A 7,855-nucleotide genomic window follows, 5' to 3' on the forward strand; every position below is an offset into this window, starting at 1 on the left:
CATAGCCAATTCAAAGGATCCATCATCTGGCCATTGATGCAAAGGATCTTATGTTAATGTCAATGGCAACCCAAACCAATAAACCTTTTTATGGCTTACACATGGATGTAAGAGGCAGTCCCAAAGAAGAGTGGGGGGAAAAACAGCAGCTCTCACAAGATCCAGAAAGTTCACCCCTAAAGTTAGCTTAAGAAAGATCTAGCTGCAAATGGGGCACAATTCACATTTCTGTCACCCCAAATTAGTGACAACTAATTTGAAGGTCAAGATGACAAAGACCCCTTAAGGACTGGGACCTTTTATGACAAACTCCCGATTGCTGGCACCATTGGACAAAGAGAACACTGCTTATCAAATCCACATCTATTCAGCTGTCCACCAGATGCATGCAACCTCTTAGTTAGTGGACCAGAGAAAATATTCTCACTGGTCATATAGCCAAGCTCTCAAAGTATAGAACAAGATGAAAGGGAAACCTCATCTGGTTTTTCTTATATGCACATTAACATCTCTGGCTAAGCCTTGAGTCTTTTGGAGTCAAACTAATATGCAAGAGAGATGTGCTTCTAGGTTGAGGATTGTGTGATATTTTTTTTACAGAGTATCTTGTTGCACAGAAATTTTCTTGAGGTTGGTGGGTGACCCAGTGTCAATCTAACATGTTCCATAACCAAGTTACCCTGACATGGGTGATGAGTACTCTAATAGCTTTTATGTGCTCCACCCATTCTCACCAACTTTGTGGTGTTGGCTTCTAAGATATCTTTTAGCAACAGCCTTTACCTCATGTGCACATTAACCCACACCAAATTTTACCTAAACAGACATCGTTCTGGTGCGAACTGTGAACTCATCAGTCTGTAAGCAGGCTTATAGGGAGGGCCTATGCCTGTATTCTACCTTACGGCTTTCATCCTTATGACGAGTGAGATAACAGAGACCAAGAAAAACAGTGACCATCTCTGGGAGGAAAAGGATCAATAAAAATCAAGAGTACTCATATCAAATCTTTACCAGGGTTACGATACCCAGAACTAGTTCCACAAATATTTTTTTCTTGGTACTCTAAATTTAGAAAAGGAAGGAAAGTACTCTTAACCTGTCTCACTCCCAATGCCCTCTGGAGGCAGAGATCCCCATGGCTGATGTTGGAAGAATTCTTAGCCTTTTTTGTCAGAGGTCCCAAGATCTCTCAGCTGCAACAGCCCCAGAACAAGCAGTGCCCAGCAAGTAAAGTTTGTCCCATCTGGGCTGCCATCTGTAGGGGAGGAAATTTTTTTTCTCTGTATTCTAGGGTCTTTCACTTCGGCTGGCCTATGAACCAAACAGACATATGACAGATTAATGGGAGAAAAAACAGATTTAATTATGTTTGTAAAGGACCCCCATAAAATATATGAGATCCAAGGACAAGTCAGTCAGTGGAAGCTCATATGCCATCCTTAGCTAAGAAATGGGATAGGAAGGGAAATAAAAGGAAAGAAAAGAAAGAAAGAAAGAAAGAAAGAAAGAAAGAAAGAAAGAAAGAAAGAAAGAAAGAAAGAAAGAAAGAAAGAAGTGGGATAGGGGCCTGGGGACTCAAAGGAGAGGAAGGTGGTTCATAGGACAATAGGAAAAGCAGATGTTTGGGAATTAGATGTTTGCCGGCCATACTGATAGATCTTTCAGACAAAAAGTTACCTTTCGTAAAACTCTCTTTCTAGACCAGTTCCCCTGTCTAAATTCTTTTAGGTAGTTAAGGGAGAGGTAAAAGTTTTTCCTGAATCTGCTGGGTCGTAATTGCCTTTAGCTCAACCCACCTGCCAAAGTGGCATGTTTTGTGGTCACATATTTTGCTGCCCTTAAACTGTATTTTCTTTATCCCTGTCAATTCTGGCAGGATGACATGGCATTGCTTCCAAAGAAAGTAAAGTAGAGTGCTTGGAGAAGGTACCAGAAGCAGATCATTTGGATATCCCACCTGTCTGCTCATTTCTTGGTAGAATCTTAAAAGTAAATAGTCTCAGACAGATACGTGCACCACTATTTGTCACCTCAGGCTGGATGTCAAGGATGGTTCTAAATACCTAAAGGTCACCTGTCCATGTGTTCTTCATGGGACTGGAATTAAATGACATGAACATGAAATAAACACAAAGGTGCAGTGTTATGTGATTCAATGATAGTCCCGTTTATACAAATATTTTCTTAAAATTGAGCAATTAATAAACAATACACATTGAAACTGGTCTTCACTAACACCTTGAGCCCATCAATAATTGTATTGCATCAGGCTTCATTTCCTCCAAATGCCTTTGATATCACTAGTAGTGAAAAGTCACAGGAGTCTGAGAACAAAGAAATATTGTATCTCAAAATAACAGAGAAACTTGAGGAACTAACCTTAGCTTCTTCCTAGCATGAAGGATTTGCCCCCTCCCCCTGCCCCCACCCCTGCACTTCTTCTGAAACAGGAACCTGTGAAGATCTTCTCTGTTCTCAAAAGAGGAGCCTTGTAGGAATCCTCCCCATTCTCCCTTAAGGACAAACCAATCAAGGAAATTAGAGGGAAGAGGAGAACATCAGCAGCAGAGAAGGAGAGAGATTAAATATGCTTTAGTTTTAGTTTATACAGGTTTTTTTTGAAAACTCTTTCTTTTTTTTCCCTCTCTTCTCTAATCCTTAACATGTCAGTCACTCAGGGCACCTGGGTGGCTCAGTGGGTTAGGCGTCTGACTCTTGATCTCTGCTCAGGTCATGATCTCAAGGTTTGCTCAGAGCCAGCTTGGGATTTTCTCTCTCTTCATCTCTGTCTCTCTGCCCCTCCTCTGCTGTTTCTCTCTAAATAAATAGATAAACAAACAAATAAATAAATAAAACACTAAAAATATTTTTAAAAAAATTTTTAATGTTTTATTTATTTCTGCGATAGAGAGAGGAAGCATGAACAGGGAAGGGTCAGAGAGAGAGAGAGAGACAGAATCTGAACCAGACTCCAGGCTTGAGCTGTCAGCACAGAGCCTGACATGGGGCTCAAATCCATGAACTGTGAGATCATGACCTGAGCCAAAGTTCGACTCTTAACCGACTGAGCCACCCAAGCATCCCTAAAGATACTTTTAGAAAGTCAGTCACTCCAGGGGTGCCTGGGTGGCTCAGTCAGTTCAGCATCTGACTTCAGCTCAGGTCATGACTTCAGTTCAGGTCATGGTCTCATCACTGGTGAGTTTAAGCCCCACATGGGGCTCTGTGCTGACAGCTCAGAGCCTGGAGCCTGCTTCCAATTCTGTCTCCTTCTCTCTGTCCCTTCCCTGCTCATGCTCTCTCTCTCAAAAGTAAATAAACATTTAAAAAAATTAAAAAAAAAGTCAGTCACTCTGAATCATCATTTTGATTTGATATTAAAGCCTACCTTGATTCAAGAGGATACCGAGAAGTTAACTCATACCAAATAACTATACATTCTTTTGGTTGGACTCATCTTCCTTCTCAGTCTCAAAAACACACACTGATTCATTTTTGTTTTCTGAGTGAATGCTCCTTCAGGTTTTCTCATTGAGCCACCCATTATCTTTCAGCCAACCTCACAGAATAAAAAATACCAGCAGAGCTCCACAAACCACCCCCCAAATACTACAATGGCGCAAGTATAATTGGTGGACGAATTAGCCATCCAAGAACAAAGCTGAAAGCAAACTTCAAAGGACACTGCTTATGATGGCCAGGATTTTAGAGATCAAGATTCCAGTATATTTTATTTTCAGTGACTTAATGGGGCAGAACACTGTGAGCAAGGATGGAAGAAACAAAGCAAGAGAAAGAGAGGGAAATAGGAAGAAGAAATGGGAGAAATAAAGATAAATGGTAAAAGATGCTAAAAAATTGGGAAGTTAAATATTATTTTAAAAATGAGTAATCACCCAAGCACCAAAGGGGGAAATAATTTGGCTTGCAAGAACAAAACAAAAGAATGGAAGAGGAAGAAGGCTGGGTTTCAGCCCCAAAAAAAGCTGGAACCAAAATAATATGGAGACCTCCACTGTTAGCAATTTTGAGCAGCTAAAATCTATGAGCTTCTTTCCATTTCCTGATTTGTACTGTCCTCTTTACCAACAGCAATTCAAAATAAGCAGTCATCAGACCATTAGTCAGCACTTTTAACAGAATTGCATCAAAGATTAATCATCTTTAAAAAGGGATTCCCCATTTGACCCTTTGAAGGATCAAAGGAATGGTTTTTAGACCAGTCACCATAAGACAATGTTTGAGTTCCATGTTCAGAGTTATTGTTATATTCAGGATAATTCAATTTATATAAAATCTTTACATGGACGTCTACATTCTTGTTCAGAACAGTGTGCCTCAGTGGAATGGGTTTAGAGGCCAAAGAAACCTGTATTCAAGTCCGAGTTCTGTAGCCTTGACCAAATTACTTTATAACTTCTCTGAGCTTCAGTTTCTTCCTATGCACAATGGAGATTTTTTTAAGGTTTATTTATTTATTTTGAGAGCCAGATGCAGGGCCCGAACTCACAGACAGTGAGATCATAACCTGAGCTGAAATCCAGTCAGTTAACTGACTGAGCCACCCAGGTCCCGCAAACAATGGAGATTTTTTAAATTAAATGATAAAGCCAGTATAAAGAGACCTTTCTCATATCTACTGTGTAACAGAGGCTCAACAAATTATAGCAATAATTATCATTACATTATGAATGAATGCTCACATTTATAGAAGGACAAGAGAAAGATCTGAAAAAAGAGCGAGGGTGACAGAAGCTGTAAATGTGCACATAGGGACAAATAGAAGAGAGTGATGTGTGTGTTTGTGAATGTGTGTATCTGTATGTGTGCCCTGTGTGGGAGCAAAGTTCAAGTGGTGGATCAAAGAGAAAACAGAAACCCAGTAATGAGAAAAGGATAATGAAGAGGAAGAGGAAGGGAGACCCCCCCCCACTGGGTGCAAGAGGATGAATTGGACTGAAGAGCAAGGAGTTGGCCACCGATGCCAAATCAAGGGCTGGTGGGACAACTTCCCAGAGCTACCTACATCAGAGTAGTCCAGTTGACTGCACAGTTAGCGTACTGCAATGCTAAAAAACAAAAAACAAAATAAAACAATGAGTTCCTTGAAGGCAACAACTGTGGCTCTATATTAGGGCTAAATTTCTAAAGTGCTGTTCACTTATTGTCTTCCTGAGCAGAAATCTTTGCACCAGTCTGCCTTAGGAAAGTTTGAATATTTTTTCAAAATATTTTTATTTATTTCTGAGAGAGAGAGAGCATGAGCAGGGGAAGGTCAGAGAGAGAGGGAGATACAGAATCAGAAGCAGGCTCCAGGTTCTGAGCTGGCTGTCAGCATAGAGCCCGACACGGGACTCAAACCCACGAACCATGAGATCATGACCTGAGCCGAAGTCGGACACTTAACCGACTGAGCCACCCAGGTGCCCCGAAAGTTTGAATTTTTTGACAGGAGAAGAAAAAGAGCAACATTCTGCTTCTGTCATTCAAAAAAAAAATAGGATGAAGTAAGCTTCTTGAAAAGGGATTTGCTGGACTCCTTTATGAGACTTTCATATCTTTTTTAAATGTTTATGTATTTTTGAGAGAGAGCACAAGTCGGGGAGATAGACAGAGAGAGGGAGGACAGAGGATCCAAAGCAGGTTCCATGCTGACAGCAGAGAGCCCGATGCAGGGCCGGAACCCATGGACCATGAGATCATGACCTGAGCTGCAGGTGGACACTTAATCAACTGAGCCACCCAGGTGGCCCAAGACCTTTGTAATTCAGCAATGAATCACGGAGGCTTCAGATCAGTTTTTCACAATAACGTTTTAAAGAAAAAAGTAACCTCTTTAGCACTAAAATTTAGCCAGGTGAATGAAGTCAGGAAGAAGCAATGAGGGAAAGAAAGATCTGCTGTTAGTATGGGGAATTGTGGGAAGTTAGAAGAGCCAGGGAGAAGTGTGGATAGTGGGGGATGGGGATGTGTGTGAAATGGCCCGGGACGGGAAAGGTGCACTGGGAAAGCATAGTTACTTCCAGAGGCAGGGCAGGGGTCATTTGAATGAAGATCCCTCCCCATAGATTCTGGAACAAGGTGGCCCCCTGTGTGTCATGCTCCATACAAACCTAGGGCTCCAGCCCGTCCTGAGGCAGTGTGGTAGACAGAAGGATGAAGACAGGAGCCAGAAATAGAGCCTCTGTGCTTGTCAGAGGTAGGTGAGGCAGAGGCTGGAGGGGCCAGCCAGACTTCAAAGGGCTCTCTAGCACCAGAGGAAACTGAAATGAGGGCATGTCAAACAGAGCACACTACAGACTTTGACCAGCCAGATCAACCACAAGTCACACCCACCCAATTTTCAGCCATAAACACCCACAGGGCCAGCAGCACCCAGTGGAGAAGAGACAACAGCCTGGGGCCAGGGCAAGCCGAGAGCTCTGCCTGAAGACACCAACCCCTCCCACCAACACTGCCATGAGGTTGCGTAAGCCTCAGCCCTTCCCCCGTTTGACCAGCTGCGGGGGAAGAGGTCAGTCATCTGAGAGGCTGACCATTTTTAGCTAAGGGAAGCAGACTAGTACCCGAATGGATTAAATTATTGAATGGGACTACATTTTAAACCGGTGTTTAGTTAATGGCATTCCTTCCTCTATCCAGAAAGTAAGGGCTTACAAAAGAAGCCAAAATAGTGTAGACTAAATAAAGTTTATTTTTGCACACCCAAGTTGTAATGTAGGTTACATTTCGCAATCCCATTACACATTCTTTCTTTGGTTTCATGCGGAAAGGCAATCTAAGCACAATATGTAGTGGTTGTGACTGGCAGAACTTCCAAAGGAATGAATTCTTTGAAAGAACAAGAATATTCATCCTATGTGGTCTGGCTTCAGTGGAGAGGATAGAGTGACTGGGATGGAAGGAAAGAGAAGAAAAGGGAGCTGGCTGTGGACAAGGATTTTTGTCTATTTCATTCACTATATGTTGACCACGCCTGGAGCATAGTAGGTGCTCTGCAGATCTGGGTCAAGTGAATGAACATTTACACTCAACAAATAAACACTTATTGGGTACCTGTTTTATGCCAGACATTGTTAACATGATCCTATTTAATACTCATGACAGCCTTTGAAGTTGGTACGATGATCGCTATTTGACAGCTTAAAAAAAGGAGGTCAGAAAGATTGAGTAACTTCTTCAGTCACACACCAGAGACTTGTGTGATGGGAAAACAGGACAAATGGACCACTGTGACTTCTCGAAGTATTTCCTCCTATGAAAGAAAGTGTCTTATAGGATAAATTCTAGTGATAATTCTACCCTCCATTTTATATTACAAGAAAGATCCTGATGCTCTCTGCCATGACCGGACTCCCAGTGAAAAAATAATCCTTCTGCTGCCATGATCACAAGGCAAGGCAACACGGATCCTGTGGCAGTTGCTGTAGCTAAGTTGAAATGCTAATAGAATTGTTATCTGAGTAAGAAGAAATCACAGGAAAGTAGAAAGAGCTATGTGGGAAACCGAAATGCAATCCTAGAAAAAGAAAAAGAAAAAAGGGAAATCATAACCGTAATCAGTACTTTAACTGAAATAAGCATTTTTAAACGTCAAAAGAACCCTTGAGCTTTGTGTAATCAAAATAAACAAAGAAAAAATAGGCTAAATTGCATAAAATAGGCCCTTTCTTGGGTTTCCAGTGACGTTACAAACCGCAAAGACTCCACCATCTATCTAAATTACAGCATGGGCCTTCACCCGCTGGTGGGTGGTTTGGTCAAACGCAGGCATCTGCATTAACATTTGCCACGCCCTTCTGCTTTGATCTGAGGCCCCCTCTAAATTCAACAGACATTCAAGAGGACACAG

The sequence above is a fragment of the Crocuta crocuta genome, unplaced genomic scaffold (assembly GCF_008692635.1).
Source record: "Crocuta crocuta isolate KB4526 unplaced genomic scaffold, BGI_CrCroc_1.0 scaffold48, whole genome shotgun sequence".
NCBI classification, from domain to species: Eukaryota; Metazoa; Chordata; class Mammalia; order Carnivora; family Hyaenidae; genus Crocuta; species Crocuta crocuta.